This window comes from Lycorma delicatula, chromosome 2 (assembly GCF_047948215.1).
Source record: "Lycorma delicatula isolate Av1 chromosome 2, ASM4794821v1, whole genome shotgun sequence".
Taxonomy (NCBI): Eukaryota; Metazoa; Arthropoda; class Insecta; order Hemiptera; family Fulgoridae; genus Lycorma; species Lycorma delicatula.
In genome coordinates this window covers 178,777,935-178,796,070 of record NC_134456.1, presented here as the reverse complement: position 1 = coordinate 178,796,070, position 18,136 = coordinate 178,777,935, and the positions used below count along the sequence as shown (strand labels likewise).

Here is an 18,136-nt window from a genome sequence, read left to right as displayed (position 1 = left end):
CATTACACCTTTAATTAAAGAAGCATATCATTTGTTCTTTCAGTGTAAAATTGGTGTTCAGGATAAGACATGGGTTGCTCATAAAGTATGCTCTAATTGTTCATATTTAAGAGGATGGAAGGCTTTGCTGTTTGGTGTGAAACAAAGGCTCATGTAACAGACTGTTGCTTTTGTTTAACAAGTGTGTCTGAAATTTCTAAAAAAATCTAAACATACTGTAAAATATCCTTCATTGCAATCTGCGATCAGGCTTGTACCTCACAGTGAAATTATTCTAGCCACCTGTAAATGTATATTTCGAAAGTAGTGATGAAGAATCTGGTAGTACTGAAGAAAAAAACAATAATTTTGATTTTGAATTATCTTCCAATACGCCACATCTTATATCACAAGGTGAATTAGATGACTTGGTTAGGGATTTAAATTTATCAAAAAATCAAGCTAAACTGTCAGGATCAAGACTGCAAGTTTGGAATTTACTTCAAATAAGTACAAAAATTTCAGGCTTTTGAATCCGACAAAAAGAACTTTCTCAGTACATTATTGATGAAAATGATTTGTTTTATTACAGAAATATTGATGAGCTTATGTTGCACGTAGGACAAGTTTTATAAACCTGAGGACTGGCACCTTTTCATAGATTTGTTCAAGTATCGTTTAAAAGTGGTTCTACTACACAACAGTAACAAATATCCTTTGATACCAACCGTTTATGGTATTAATTTGAAAGAGACATACAATGTGGTAATTTGAAAGTTATAGCTATTTTGTTGGGCATGCAGTTATGGTATACTAAGTACATGTGTTTTCTTTGTGAACAGGACAGTCAAGCTAGGGTAAACATTATGTTACCAAAGAGTGGAAGAAACAAGACAACTTAACTCCAAATGGAAAAAATATTATTCATAAGCCCTAGTTGAACCCAAAAAAATATTTTTACCCCCTCACCATATCAAGCTAGGATCATAAAAAATTTTGTAAAAGCAGTCTTGGATTTTTATACATCAGGCATACATTTCCAAATGTAAGTGAAGGAAAAATTAAAGAAGGAATATTTGTTCATTCTCAAATAAGAGAGTTGGTCAAAGATGATGTATTTAACTCGATGTTAAATGATGTAGAAAGTGCAGCTTGAGCTTCATTTAAAGAAGTTTGCAAAAAGTTTCTCGGCAAACAAAGATCTGACAATTACTACAATATATTTTATCAACTTCTTACTTCATATAGAGCTGTGGGATGTAATGTGCCTTTGAAAATAAAGTTTTCTCCACTCACATCTGGGTTTTTCCCGGACAATCTCAGAGACGTAAGTAACGAACACTGTGAATGTTTCCATCAAGACATTTCGGTGATGGAAAGCCGCTATAAAGGGAAGTGAAATACTAACAATCTAGCCAATTGCTGTTGGACATTAATTCGAGATGTGCCTGAGGCTATTTATAAAAGAAAAGCATCACCAAAATCATTATAACACAGTTATGGCCATGCAAAATTATAAATTTTACAGATTTTAACCACATTTTCCCGTAATTTTTTTTTAAGCATAATTTATTTAAGACTAAGGGTGATAGAAAAATTGTATTTACAGATTTGTATGTACGCAAAAAAAGCAATTCTAGAAATGGTATCACACTTAAAGAAATATTAAAAAAATAACATTACAGACTCATTTTAGGATCAAAAACATAGGTCTTAGTTTGTAGATTCAGAGTACAGGACAAATCGTGAAAAATATTTTGCTGTAACTTTTAATTTTTTTACTTCAGTGTTTCTATTCATCCTCCAATGAGGTTAGTAGAAACTGCAATTATTAAGATTGTGTTTTCCTGTACATAATGTAGCTGGCTGAATAGAAGCAGCCTTATTTGATAGATGTATTTATTATTTATTTATACAATTTAAAAAAATACACCTTTAAACATTTATTAAATTTATTAATAACAATTAAAAATATTAATATAGGTAATACAAGGAATATATAGGTAAGTATAAAAAAATTCTTGAACTAAAAATTATGTCTTTAAGATGTAGATCTACAGAATTATCAATGTATTATTGATGTTAATATCAAACTTCAACAGTTTTTTTTTTTTACTGATATGAATGATTAAAATTACCAATAGTTTGACTAAACATGAACTAACAGATGTGTTCAACATTATGAATCCAGGAAATTCTCTGGAAGTCATAAGTCGTAGAAATATTCCTTCAAATTCTCCAGATGAATTAGTGAACTAGTAATCATTTGTCCTGTGTATGAACGATTATTTTGCCGAGATGAACCAGCTATAAGTAGCATAAAAAACCAGTACCAGTAGCATAAAAAAATTTTATTGCTAACCAGGCTCCTTCTAAAAAAATTTTATTGCTAACCAGGCTCCTTCATTTATGTGCTTCTTCACAACATATGAAACAGTTTTTTTTTTTCAGAATCTTGTTGGTCATCTTTACTTTCTGTTAGCTCATCATCACAAACTATTAGCTTCATCGTGTCCGAGAATGGATCAACATCAGAATTTGTGATGAACACTAACTGAAGATGAGGATTCAGAAGAATTTGATTGCAGTAACACTTTTGCCTGGACCTACATTTATTTTTATTCATTTCTTCTTCCTCTTATTGTCTCCCTTATTGGCACCTTCATACCTGATACTTTTTAAAAGGTTAACAAAACTAGAATCAATTGCCTCAGTTTCTTTTTCGGCCTCTTGAGGTTCTTTTGGAAGCATTTTCAATACTTTTCCCTTTTTAAAGGTCAAATCCTGCATTTTTATAGCCAGCTTTTACATTTTCTGGCCCATTTACCACAAATGCATTCAATAAATGTTAAGAAGGCAAGGAAATCTCTCCTTGGGCACTGATGATTCTCTATTTCTTCAATTTTTCAAGCAGTTTTCTCCAATGCATTTTTAGTGGTAGAAAAAAATGCCTCAAGTGGCTGTGTTAAGTGGGTTGAATTTGTAGGCAAAAAAATTAAACGGATGCAATTATCTGCAGTCAGTTTAATTGACTCAACAGACATGTGATGAAAGATTATCATTTTCAATATTTTTTATTACTCAGTATTTCTGAAATATGATAGAGCAATAGTTCTCGCTCAATCCTCAAAACAAAAACTGTCAACCAACCTGACTTAGTACAGTTATACCTGACATATTTAGGTCCACCTTCAGTCGAAGTTGTAGAGATGAAGAGACTTGTATATAACGTACACAGGCAAAATTGTTCCATCTCCAGCAATACTAAACATAACTGAGGACTGTTTGCTGCTATTCATTAGCCTTTCAGGATATCTACATCCCCTTTTTGTAATAACCTTCTTCCTGCCAGAATCATCACAGAGTTTGGTTTCATCGTAGTTGACAATGTTTTGTGGTGGCACACCTTGCAGTTCTTTTTCTAATTCAATAAAATATTTTTTGATACCAGTCTTGAAACTGCTGCTCTACTTCGCTTGATGTTCTAACACATTCTGGAAGACAATTCTGTTTTATGGTGTTTTAAAAATTAATACACAAAATCCTTTCCTGGCATGTTTTGGTACAGTTTTTCCACAATTATCTAAATAGTCCTTGACTAGCATTCAAAGATCCAAGTCCACAGGATAGCCCCATTCTGACCATATCTTAAGCCTATCTACAGAAATATTTTCTTCATTTTTGCTTAAGTCAGTTTGACCACCAGAATAACAGAATAGTGAAAATACCATATTGAGCTGCAGAATTTCTTATTTGGCATTTAAGACATCTTATTTGTTTTAACAGCATTGACAACTTCAGCTAGATTGTTTGTATCATTTTTCTTGTAAATTTTTTTATAGGATTCTGTTGAACCTTCTTTGGACCTGAAAATAAAATAATTCCTTATATTAATCATTTAAAAGTTTAATAACTTATCAGAAAAGTATGGATATGTGTTTCAGTTCAATATTTTAAGTTTACGGGGTGAATAATAACATAACCTAAAAATTTAAACCACTTTTTAAAACGCGTGGGAAATAAAAAAATACTTAAAGTTTATGAGTGAGGTGACTTTATGACATTAAAAGTGTTAAAATGGACTACAAACTGAGAAGTTACTCTACTTTTTTTTTGTTTAACTTCTGGGACCACCATTAGGTATTGCTTCAGAGGATGAGATGAATGATTTGTAGCATATGTGAAACTGCCATGCCTGACCAGGATTTGAACCCCGGACCTGCGGGTGAAAGGCCGAGATGCTACCACTTGCACCATGGAAGTGGCTGAGAAGTTACTTACTTTTAAAATAAAAGTAAATAAGAATACTTACTTTTAAAATAAAAGTAAATAAGAATACTTACTTTTAAAATAAAAGTAAGTACTCTTTGTAGACAAAGTTTTTGCCCAACAGTTTTCGTGTAGAATATACCATATTATGTATGTTAAGCACTTAAACAGTATGACCAACCAAAAGCAAGAATTCTTTTACAAATTCTCCTGTAGTAAACTGATGCATCTAAATTTAAAAAAAAATCGTAACATGTTTAAGTTATGGGATATTTTTACTTTTTCCCAAAAACTGTTTCTCTTAACCCCATTTTACAGTACCCATTAATCTGTAAAAACATTGAGAATGGTGTTTGTTTATCTTCTAGTAACCAGGTTAACACTTTCTTCTATGATAACCATCTGATTTCTGTACAGTGTGGCCAGGAAGTCACCACCTGATCATGGGTGGAGACTTCCTGTCACCACTGTGGTTGGGAATTCACCTTGGGGTCAGTTGGCAACAATTTTTTACAGTGTCAAAACACTGAGTAAACACAGTTTGTGCTAAAATGGCTGACATGAGTAGTAACAGCTCGAGGAGCAGTTTGTGACAAGTGTATGGGTTCATGAATGACAACATATGAATCAGAAAATGAAGCTAATTAGTGATATGTTGTTTTAATAAGCTGCCACCATGAAAACCAACAATGTTAGCTTGGGAAAAATATACGTTTGATTTAGGCAGTGTTAAAGATACGAATCTTTAACGTGGCTGTGGACATGGAATGGATGAATGCTAATGCTGTTAGAAATATGTGCTGTTGCAGTGTGCATTGAACAGTCCCCATTAAAATTAATTTGTAAAACGGTCAGCTGAACTTTATATATTTTGGATGATGAAAAAGAACTTGAAAGTTAGGCCATTTCTTCCAACATTCATCAATGAATTGTCAGATGCAGACATGGTACGATGCACTGTATCTTGCTGGGCTTTATGAAAAAAATTCCTCGCTGCAGTACTCTGTGGAAAGGTGCTTTTTACTGACAAATGTGTAATCTGTCGCATTTTGGGTGAAAGAAAATCCTTATTAAACAACAGAATTTTAAAGAAATCCACTGCACGTCATGATGTGGACTGGAATTACAACTCATTTGTTTGGTCTTCATTTTTTTAACAGGCCATTGAATGCACAAACTTATTTAGAGATGTTTGAGCATGTTTATTACCACAGCTTCAAGAGAAGGATATCATGGAACCAGTATGGTTGTAGCAGAATGGAGCACCTGCACATTTTACTAATCAGTCTGCACATTTCTGAATGAAAAATTTCCAGGACATTGGATGAGCCGTGGTGGTATTCCAGTATCACCAGCTGTGTTATTATGGCCACCATGAAGTCCTGATCTCACCACATCAGCCAATTCATTATGGGAAATTATCAAGACACACGTACCTGCACAGTGCTACACCATGAAGGAAGAATTACGTGACGCCTTGAGGGACGTCTTCTGTAACAACACCAGAAATGCTTTTGTCACATGGCAACATCTATTTGTGCGTGCAACACGAGGGCAAACACACAGAACCCACTGTACCATTAAAATTAATACTATGCATCAAGTGAGTAAATTCATTATTACATATTTTTAGTTCTAACTTTAGTGGGTACGGTGAATTCTCAGCCACTCTGTACAGAAAAGAAGAGATTTTTTTCTTTTTGTCCATTTCATCGCATAATTTATCAAACAGCCTATTCTGTATTGATCGACTTTTAATTGAATTAACCATTTTTACAAGCTTTACACAGAATTTGTTGAGATTTTCCAGCATATTTTTTATGGTAAGAGCATGTCTGTGAAGGAAGCAGTGCGTCCATTCTGCCCTTGGTATAAGATGAACTTTTAATTTTTTTTAGAAATCCACTGTCATGCTGCATGACCAGGTATTGATTTAAAAACCAACATGTTTTCTTTGATTGATCTGTCGTTATGGCATTCATATCACAAAAAATGAGAAATGTTTGCCACATCTGTTGATTCACCATATTTAATATGAAAAAATTAATTTGCTGAATTATCTGATTGCGAACATTGGCAGTCATGTCATCAATTCACCTTAATACTGTGTTAGAAAGCAGAATTTTTTTTCCTCTACATCTATTAAAACATTGACCACATCAATTGCATCAGGCAATTTGAGGTTTTCTGTGATTGTATGGGGTTTGGACATCTTAGTTACTGTTAATCCTACAAGATAAGATCCTTCAAGTGTATTTTTATCTGTATGGCTTCATTTACAAATAGAAGCACGTTGAATTTTCAAAGTATATAATTTTCTTTTGAAAAAGTCCAAGGATTTGCTTTTTATTATATGCATTTTTAGTTTCCAAGTGTCCATTTAATTTAATGGCTTCATGCTTTCATAAAAAAGGACATGAAAGCAACCAACGTATTGTGGCTTTCTATCTGATGAGGTAAAACCATAATTTAAATAACTGTCATTGTACAGTGTTGCCTTTTTAAAAAAAACTGTTCCACTGTTTGAATGCTCAATAAAAAACTGAAACCTCAATTATTGTTATTTTAAATAAAACTACAGTTTTAAACTTTTAAAAACATAAAGGCACCAGATGGACGCTTCACATTCTGAAATCCCTTATGCCTCTTATACAGCTGGGAGCACGACACATTCAAATGTATCTTATGCATGTTGAAATATGACACTCTCACAGCAAATATTATGCAAGCAGACCAAATTACAAGGAGCACGTACACAACAAATTGGAACCTGTAAATTGCTCATGTTTGTACACTTCATACATGCATGTTCATACCTGCTGCTATCAATGCAGCTAAGTAGTTTTAACTAGGTTTCATTGAGTTTGGGGTTCAAAAAATTTCATTTTACATTTTCAGGGTTGTGGAGCTAAAAAGATTGAGAATCACTGCAGTACAGTAATGTTTATTAGTAGTTTATATAATGATAATAAGCATTATACCACAGGTACATAAGTATGTATAATGTTAGTAATTTTTTTTTAGCAAGAGAATATGTACAGAAATACTTTTGCTGTGATATTATTTCATAATTTCAACCTTTCGTACAATTATGGTTATAATTAGCATAGTTACTTATAATACAACAAATTTCATTGAGTACCTTACAGTGCTGAATATCCTTAAATTATAAAACGATTCAGTGAAATTGATAATAATGAACAAAATCTTAATTTTCTAATAATTTATAAATGTTTTTCCTTGTTTGTATAATACATTATAACTTAAAGTTATTGCAGAATTAATTTATTACACTTTAGTTTCATAGATAAATATAGATGCCTCCTTCATGTATTATAATAATATAATAATCATCTTAGGTTTAGACAGATAGGACATGATTCAAGCAACCATGTGGGGTATTCTAGGTATACAAAAGTTTTAGTGTGGACTGTATTTTTGATGAGATGGTGGATAATGAAATGAAGCAACGCTATGTTCTTCTTGAATCGTTATATTTTATTTCTTGTTGCCCTTTACATTTTGATTGAATTACAATAGTTACATTAAACTTAAGAATGTATGACACTAGTCATAAACAAACTTGAACATTATCAAGAAACTATGAGTCCCCTTGGACTGAAATGAAAACACAACTGTACTGCACGGGATTCTGATGAAAGATTGTATGAGCTTAACTTGCTGGTGGTGCTAGCACCCACTAGATCGCAGCACCAGACGGCTTGATGTGGAACAGAACACACCACCCGCCACTTATAATTACCTTAAATATGTTATAATTCCATGATGCATCACATGAAATAAAACTTAATATGCAAATAAAGAGTAATACATAAACTTTGAGAGTACAAAAATTAAAGTTAACTCAACAAATCTAATGTTGATACAGACAAAGCTTACAAAGTAAATTGAAATAAACCAATACATTAGGAGGATGTTAAATAAATCTCATCGATTACATTTGGAATGACTTATGTCATTGCAAGCATTTAAATTTAGAAGAACAATCAATTTATTAATAGTTTTTTAGTATTGTGTTATTAGTTTTCACATCAACTAACTTAACTAGTCCATCGTTACCTGGACACACTTTAACAATTATTCCCAATTTCCACATCAGTGGAGGAGATTACTTTCTTCGATTATAACTAAATTGCCAACACAAATGTTATTTGAAATTTTACACTTATTCCTGTGCTGCAAGGAATGTAATTTGAAAGCCATTTGACCAAGTCTTTCAATAATTTTTGTATAAGCTTCCAACTAGTAAGAATATATTAATGCCTGAGAAATTGGGATCAGGTAAAGAAGTTAATGGAGCAAAGGTTAAAAGATGTTTAGGAGTAAGTGGAGCTGGATCAGATGAAGGTAAGTGTAATGGTCTGGAGTTTAAGCATGCTTCTATCTGAAATAAAGTGGATAACTCTTCATAACTTAGAACAGAAATTCCCACGACTCTACGTAGGTGAAATTTCATGCTCTTAAGAGAATATGGAGGAATGAAGGCCACTTTATGTTGTTTGATGTACAGAAAAATTTAATTTTGGAACTAACATCATCGGTTTCAAGAAAGTCATAATACATTTCTTGAAGATAATTTTTTGTACCACAGAAGTTTTTTCCATTATCGGAAAAAATATGAGAAGATAATCATTGGCATCCTACAAATCTTCGTAGGGCAGCTATAAAACTTTCTGTGGATAAATCAGTTACAAGTTCAAGGTGTACTGCCTTTGTGCTGAGATACACAAACAATGCAATGTAAGCCTTGATAGTTGAAGGATTAGTAGATCAAGTACGCCACCCACCATGACGGATAAGTATTAGACCCACATAGTCAACACCACTTGACTGGAAATTGTGACTTTTGGCAGTTAACTAAGTAATTGACTTGAGGCTGAGCTGTATAATGAAAACATGTTAAACATTTATGAAGGACAGAGCGAATTATGATTTCAGAGTTGACAATCCAATATTTCTGTCTAAGCAATGAATGAATTAATTGTAATCCTCCATGGGATAATCTTAAATGTTCATGAGAAATAATCAATCGAGTAAGAGGACTTAAAATTATAGAATGTTTAGCATTTAAAGACAAGTTTGAAAAATTTAAACGACCTTTGCTTCTGCTTTTCTTCAATACAGCAGAATTTTTCTTTAGATCGCTTAATTCTTTAGTAAAATACAATTCTTGTGATTGATGAACAAGAATTTCCAATGTGGAATTGATTTCTTCTGGTGACAAATATGATAATAAACGATTATTTTTATTTTTTTAAATTATAAATGAAACGACGACAGTATCAAAATATGTTTTAATGTTCGTACAAACGAAAATTCTGTTTGAAGAGCAGCTGAAAACACATTAGTTTTGCTAGGCTTCTTCTATTCCTTGAGCAAATCTGGCGGAATCATAGAATGGATGGCCAGACGTCCTCTTATTTCAGAAACGACGGACCATTCCACCAAAGTTATAACGAGGTTAATGCAACTGGTATACAACCACTTGACAAGACGTCCGCAGAGTTATATTTAGAATCCGACCAAAAATGAATAGAATCAAATCTTATAGCTTAAATAAACGAGATAACAGAGATTTGTTTGACGGGTGCAACTCTAGACTTTGAACACAGCAAGTGGGTTCAACGTGTTCATTACTATCAACAGATCTGATGAAAAGACAAGCACCATATCCCTGCTACTTGCATCGCAGAATTCATGCAATTGATAACTCTTACTTAAACTACTGATTTTAACTAACCTAGGAATCCAAAAATTACTTGACGATTTGAGGTGAGAATACAGAGAATTCCATTATTCAGCTGGCGTTGCAGGGAGAACTTCATCACATTGAAGGTTAGAACACCATAACTCTTGGATGAACAGTTTAAATGGAACGATTGCAGGAGCAATAGACCCAAAGGATCGAACAATGAAGAAATAATTGACAAAACAGAACGTTTAGTGTAAGAAGTATTATTATCGTTTGATTTGATAAATGAAATCATCACCTTGAGGATCCCAAAAGAATCCAAGTGACTTAATGTTTTTGTCCTTGTCTAATTTGATAAAGGAATTAGAATCGTCAAACATACCAGGCACATTTGAATGACATTTATGCAGCGAACGTCCGTATTTGTTAAACAATAACGAAATATTGTAATTCTTTTAACTGATCAATGTTGTCACAACCAGTGAGCAAATCATCGACATAAAAATCTTGCTTGATTGATCGACAAGCTTCAGGAAAGGAGGCTTCATTTTGATTAGAAATTTCGATCAAACATCTCGTAGCTAGAAAACTTGAAGGTGCTAAACCGTAAGTAACTGTTTGCAAATTGTATGGAATGATTGATGAGTTATTATCCTACCAGAGGATTCTTTGCAATGGAAAATCTTTAGGATTAATGAGAATTTGTCGTTACATTTTTAGAATATCTCCTGACAGCCCGTAGGTATGAGTTCTGAAACGAATTATAATTGAAAATAAATCTTGTTGCACTACTGGACCTGTAGCAAGAATTGAATTGAGTGATCGGCCGTTTGAAGTTTTTGCACTACCGTCAAATACTATTCTGGTTTTGGTAGTGGTGGAAGATTTACGAAATAAAAGGTTTCAGATGGAGCCTTAACTGAGGCGAATCTACTGGTTGCATGTGATCTAGTTCTTGATATTCCTTCATGAAATGGAAATAATCTTCCTTAAGTTTAGCATTTTTCTGGAATCTACGATGTAACAAATTGAAACGATGCCTTGCATTCTCATACGAATCTCCTAAAGTACAGTTTCCCTTACGAGGAGAGCTACAACAAATTTCCCTTGGTCATTACGAAAGGTATTTTCAACGAAATGTTTTTCGCAGAAAGATTTCTCCTTAGTCGGTAAACGATTTTCGATCTCTTCAGATCTCCAAAATGACTCTATTTGAGAGGAAAGTTGTTCATTACTAACAAGAAGTGATACTGAATTTGAATTATTTTTCCGTTTGATAGGTTTAGTAGGGATTTGACCAGAGACTATGAAAAAAAGACGAGTTTCTTGAAGTATGGTATGATTAGAATTATGAGTTGATTGGACAGACTTAAGCAAAGAAACATAACGTTGAGCACCTAAAAGAATATCGATTTGCCCAGGGATATTAAAATAAGGATCGGCAAGAAAAAGGTGACAAGGAATTTTCCAGTCTGTTACGTCTATAAAATCATTCGGTAACAACCCTGTAATAGATGGCAGTACATGAAATTTCAAATTAAAATTAAAATTTTCGTACCTAGAATTAATATTTAAATTACACTTAATTTAGATTGAGTAACAGCATTACTAATACCTGAAATCGGCATTAAAACAGGTTTGGTTTGAAGCCCAACTTTAGCAGCAAACCTTTTAGTACAAAATGAAATCATCGAAGCAGAATCAAGTAAAACCTTGGCTTGAATGAAACCTTGTTTATCCTTGACATCAACTACAGCTGTTGCAAGTAAAACAAACTTGTTAGGTTCTGATTTTAAAGTACAGTATGAACGGTGGAGATTGATTCGGCTTGGAAGATTTGTTTGCTGCATCTTGCAGCGTTTTATCTAAATGAATTAGTGTATGATGCTTTCGTGAGCATTTTTTACATTTACGATTGCTTGGGCAATCTTTCACAATATGCTGTTTACTTAAACAATTAAGACATCATTTTTCCTGAAATACAAATGTTTTTCTTTCATTAACTTCATATTTAGAAAAATTATCACATTGATACAATTGATCATTATTAGTTTTACATAATACACACATAAAATTATTAGAATTACTTACATAAAATACGATTTTATTAGAACTAGGTTTTGAATAATCATATATTTGCTGCTAAAGCCTACATTAGACGGCTGCACTTTTTCATTACTTTGAATTGTGTCCCTGGATTGAAGTAATTTATGCTTAGATTCTAAGAAAGAAATAAGTTGTTCTAACTTCGGTAATTTATTACCTTCTAATGTTTTCTCCCAGTCCTTTAAAGTATTTAAATTCAAATTTTGAGTAATTAATTGTATTATAATAAATTCTAAATGATTGATATTTAGATTCATTAATGCATTCTCTAAATCTTTATCTGTGCATCTTTATGCAATTCTATTTCAGATTGAACTTCAAAAACGTTTTTTCGTATTCTAATAGCTTATAAAATTTTATAGTGAATAGATCATAATCGTCTGATTCGGAATTAAAATTATTAATGAATATTTTTAATTTTACTATGTAGTTTTTCGCAATACCTCGTTTCTTAATTAAATCTTTAAATTCCATTTTTACTGGAATTACAATATTAACATAGATAATATTAAATTTATAAGAAATGAAATTATTATAAAATAATAATAGTAAAAGTAGATAAGGTTGAATACAAAGTACTATTGTTAGATTATTGTCTATGACTAAAGTTGAATAAGCAAGATAGATTGAATGTATATTCGATACGATTCTATCAGCTAGCGTCCACCAATCCTCAGGTCGACGAACAATACGAAACTTGAACTGCGTGCGTACGCCGTACAGTTCTAACAAGTGAAGCTTACCATATGCTTTATATATCTGCTGTCGTTCTAGTCTTGCGAGTAACTGTCTGTTACAACCCTTTTGAATATATTTAATTTTATACACTGTTAAATATTTTAATACACTGTTCTATGAAATTAGTGTTCGCACGGTTTTTATGAAACAGTAATAATTTTATTTAACACTGCTTATAAATAAATTATAAATACCGCTTGATCCAGCGACTTGATCCGACCTTACGAATCCTGCCTTGTGAATCTGGCGACGCCTCGATCCACTTGATCCGGTGACGGAAGACCATAAAGAGATATGGTAGAATTTAGAACTAGTGTGGACTGTATTTTTGAAGATATGGTAGATGATGAAATGATACAATGCTATGTTCTTGAATCGTTATATTTAATTTCTTGTCACCCTTGACATTTTGATTGAATTACAATTGTTACATTAAACTTAAGAATGTGCGACACTTTAGTCATAATTGAACTCGAATATTAACAAGAAACTATGAGTCCCCTTGAACTGAAATGAAAACACGACCGCACTGCGCGGGATTCTGACGTAGAAAGATCGTACGACTTTCGTATGACTTTAATCACTCGCCGGTGAGCGCTAGCACCCACCAGATCGCAGCTCCGGATGGCTCGACGTGGAATGGAACAGTAGAAAAGAAATAAATACATTCATACTAACATATGTTTTAGTGAAGGGAACAAAGTAGCAAATACGCTTTATTTTGAGTTTATGAATAATCATACTGTATTTTTTTTTCAATTCCTTCCAATATAATAACATTAACAAGTGACAGCCATTGTCACCATATATGTAAACTGCAGAATCAAATTACATTCTGAAATTGAGCTTTTTTAATTAATACTGTTACTGCATAATCTTTTATTAAGAATAAGTGTTGATAAAGTTGTTACAGTGACAATAATTTTTCACATTATTTTTATGAACATTGTAATTCCTAGAAACAAAAAATATGTAGTACTACATAGACTTCAGAGAAGGTAATAAATAACTTACTCTCTCTTTAGTTCATTTACAATAGGTAACTAAATTAAACGCACAGCTGCTAACATTTATGAACATTATTCTTTTGAGACATACATTGTTTGGTTTCAGTTTTATAATTAATTACTGATCTTTATTCATTAGGTCCATGTGTTCTGTTAAAGGAATTATGAATTGTTCAAATGACAGATCAGTTTAATTGGATACATGTGAGCAGGCCTATCATTATCCCAATGTCTTGTTCAGGCATCCGATCGGTCTTCCGATATTGCTCGTTGCCTTCTCGCATATGAGGCGTCTATTTACAACATAAATAGACGCCGGTCGATATGACCGGTTAATATGAATTTTCCCAGCCACAATTACCGTGGTCTCGGTAATCCTATTAATAACAGACCGCCAGTCGGCCTAGATGATCAGATTGCGCTTGAGGACGACGGAGCTTACGAGTCAGTCACAGAACATCATCGTATACGTGCGGTCGATCAGGACGCTATCGGCCGCTTTACTGGGGTTTTCCTTCAGACTGAGCGTTTGCATAGCCTGGTCGGGGCTGGAGGTCTTGCGACAAGTACACCATTGAATCAGTTACCTGAGTCCTTTATCCAAACATGTCAAGAAGCCGTACATAAATTATGGAGATGGCTGACGAACCTCCCGTAAATGTGGCAAGATTAGATAGTAAATCGTCAAACTCTGGTGCTGAGGGATCTTCGTTGTTTGCCAGCAGATGTAAAACCAGTAAATTAAATTTTAATCATCGTTTCATGTGGATCATGTTATCAGTACAGCAAATGTCATGTCACCTGAACAGCAAAGTACAATGGACAGAAGCGGTTCTGGCAAAAGACAGCCATCCAATGGTAGCTGCCACCTACAAGAACATCGGCTGGCTATGTGACCACAACTGTTGTAATAGTGAATTCAGTAACTTTATTTTACTCTTGAATAAAAATAATTAGGTTGGTGAAAATTGTGGTGATCTGTAAAAAAAAAGTACTTTTCTGTAATGTTAGACTTCATGGTACTGCATATTAAAAAAATACCATTAGTTTCACTGGCCTAAAAAAAATTATTTTTGTTACATGCATTTAATAAGTTACATTTACATATTTTTTGCACTTCAAAATCTGAAAACCTGATTTTTTAAGGAATTATATAACCTATAGGATGATATTATCTTAAACTATTTGCTTTTCTTTAATTTCGCCTGAATTCAACTTCTGGTTGAATTCCCTTTTCAGTCCCCAGCAGTAATTGGCAAGTATATTCAGGCTACATTTTTTCTGGTAGTGTTTCCATCCTTGATATATCCTGGTGAAAGTGTTCACTACGCTCATCTGTACTGCCAAGGTCAGATGGAAAACTAATCAAAATGTATATTTTTTGACACATTGCATCCAGTTTTTTTTATACTTTTCAAGGAATTCACTCAGCAATTCTATGTAGTTCTCAGCCTTCCTTTTTACCCTGGAATGATTTAACAATATTTTGAAACAACACCCAAGCTGCTTTTTCTCTTTAACCTCTGGAACCACTGTAAGGTATTACTTCAGAGATTGATATTATGTATAAATGTAAATGAAGTGTAGTTTTGTACAGTCTCAGGTTGACCATTCCTGAGATGTGTGGTTAATTGAAAATCCAACCATCAAGGAACACCAGTATCCACAACCTAGTATTCAAGTCCATATAAAAGTAACTGCCTTTACTAAGATTTGAACTGTCGACTTCAAAAACAGGTAATTTGTGATGACGACTTATCACTAGACCTGCCTGGTATGCTGCTTTTTCAGATTCATTCAAAGTCCAAATTTTTCATTAACTTATGTTTCTGTGGTCCAACAAATATTTCTTTGATTTTCGCCTCGCCTATCATGGGAAACTTGCTCTTAAGGTTGCCTTGGCCAATATGATCCATTGCTTTAACAAAATTTTTCATCAAACAAGGTTTTATATATAATGGTGGAAGATTAACATTCTTCATGCTCACAAAAGCTTGGCAGATAGCATTTTTCCACCCCAGCGACAGCTCTCTTGGACCAGTCCTTTTTTATGTAGTGGTTTTTATTGTCCCTTGCACAAGAAACAATAGTACTTGTATAACCTATGGAATTGCTAAAATCGTTACTAAAAATTTTATATTGTCATACATCTCTTTCAATGTGCTGCCTAATGCATAAGCAAGAGGAATTGATGATTTCTTCTTTCTGTTGTAGAGAACTTTTAAAATTGTTTTAGTGGAATCTGTTAACAGTTGTATTCTGTGTAATTGTGGTGATGTGATATTAATTCCAATAAAGAGTCTACATCATTGTAGGACACATATCTTGTATGGAGAAATTCTTGCTGTCTAACATAGAAAAAATGTACTTTAGTGCTACTTTTGAGGAGGTCCCAGCCTTTTAACTTCGGAATTCTGGATCTTTTTCATAACTTTCTAAATCACTCTAGCCTTCTGGTTCATCAACATTTTCTTCTAAATTGCATGCTTTTGTGGAACTGGAACAGATTCAAAACTTTATTGTGTAGATTAGGTCAAATGGGTGATTGAAGACTAGAATATGCAACAGATTTCTTGAATTTACTTGTGATGCCTTTGATAACAGTTCTTCAATTGGTAACAGTTCAAGTTATTTTATTTGTACTTAATCATTTTTCACATCAAGAAGCAAGATTTTTTATACCCTGGTTATAAAAATTGTCTTAGTTTGATGTTTTTTGCTTCTTTGTCTCCTTCAACAGTTATAAAGCTTGGCCACTTTTAGATGTAAAACAAAAAGATAAATCACTAGCAGAAAATGGGGATGATAAAAAAAAATCTTATCAGAAAAGCTGAATCTTCTAAACATGAATAGTTCTCAGAAGTTCTAGAAACTGAACTATTTGAAATACAAGGAAATTCCACTGCAATTTTTCAAGCATGCTAACTGCGAGTTTGTTTTATTTAACTTTTTCATTCACTTGTTCAACAAGATTCATACAACTGAACGAACAGTAGACCTCAAACTCTTTGTGAAACTTAATAAAATATAATTAATAATACCTTTCATTCATTACTGTAGGCCCATAAATATCATACCATTCATGGTAAATACCGACAGCACTGAATCCTTTTAGATTAAAAATCAAAATCTCTGAACATGAATTACAACTGGATAAGATGGTATATTGTTGCAGTTTTTCTTGGAGGGCCAATCCTTCACATTTGTTATATGTCTCAGTCAGTGGCAGGTCGCATATAGGCACTGTGGAACTGCAGCACCCCCCTTATTGATAATATTTAATATAATGAGTCATTTTTTCTTTTATTCTTGTATAATATATAATCCTTAAGGTTAATGTCAGTAGCCATCCCCCACTTTATAAAAAATATACAAAAATCTTTATGTGGAACTGTGTGCATCACAGTTCCACCAGTGATGTGGTGTTTGGCTGTTGTGCACATGCACACATAGGAAGCTACACACAAGCGAGAGAGAGCACTGTCACTCCTGCAGTGCCAACTGTGGCATGTTGGTGGAAGCTAGTTTTTTTTACTCTGCATGTGTATGGAACATTCCTTGTTCATTGCCATTTCTAGTTTAGTTGGTGGAAGGAATTTGAAAGTGGTTTAGTTGTTTTTTTATGATCAGAAGGTAGCAGAAAGCAAGGGCTCATTGATTGCCAAATCTGTCCAAAAACACACTGGAAGGGCAAAAGAGAAGGTAATTAGTAAAAACTAATTATGTATTTGTTTCTGTGTACATAGAAATTTAAATTAAACACCATTGGACTATAGTGTTTTTAAGTGAACATTTTATTAAAGCAAGTTATCTAGTAATACTAAAAAATATTATCTGTACTGACATTTTATTACTTATTTGGTTAAACTGAATACGGATTTTAAGCACAATGTGCACCATATTCTTGAATGTGATGAACTATAGAATTAGATTATTATCCTGCTTCCAGCTACTCTATTTGATTGATTTTTTTTCGGTTCTTTTATTTTACATAAAACTTTAACCATGGCCTTAAAAAGGCCCAGAAAAATTTTTTCTGGCGCAGCACCTCCACTAATTTTAGCTATGAGCCACCACTGGTGTATATATACACAAAAAATACCTGTATCTCAAAAACTGTAAAATATATTCGTATATACAAAACCATATAATACTAATTCAGAATAAGGGTACATTTTAAAATAAAAAGTTTTAGTTTATGAGTGGGATACCCATCATTTTATTTAAAATTTAAATTTCTATTAAATCAAGCCATTTAGAGATGCAAAATGTGTTCAATTTCTAGAAATAAAATTAACAGTAAATTTTATTGATGAAGTGAAGC

General features: G+C 33.0%; 1 long non-coding RNA gene across 1 annotated transcript; it reads right to left on the bottom strand.

Moving 5' to 3' along the window:
- Positions 1 to 2,061: 2,061 nt before the first annotated feature.
- Positions 2,062 to 10,115, bottom strand: LOC142319465 (uncharacterized). The gene is made up of 2 exons (XR_012755204.1): positions 10,010 to 10,115; positions 2,062 to 3,845 (listed from the first exon to the last, which is right to left on the bottom strand). It is a non-coding gene; the product is annotated as an uncharacterized LOC142319465 (long non-coding RNA).
- Between the last annotated feature and the right edge of the window lie 8,021 nt (positions 10,116 to 18,136).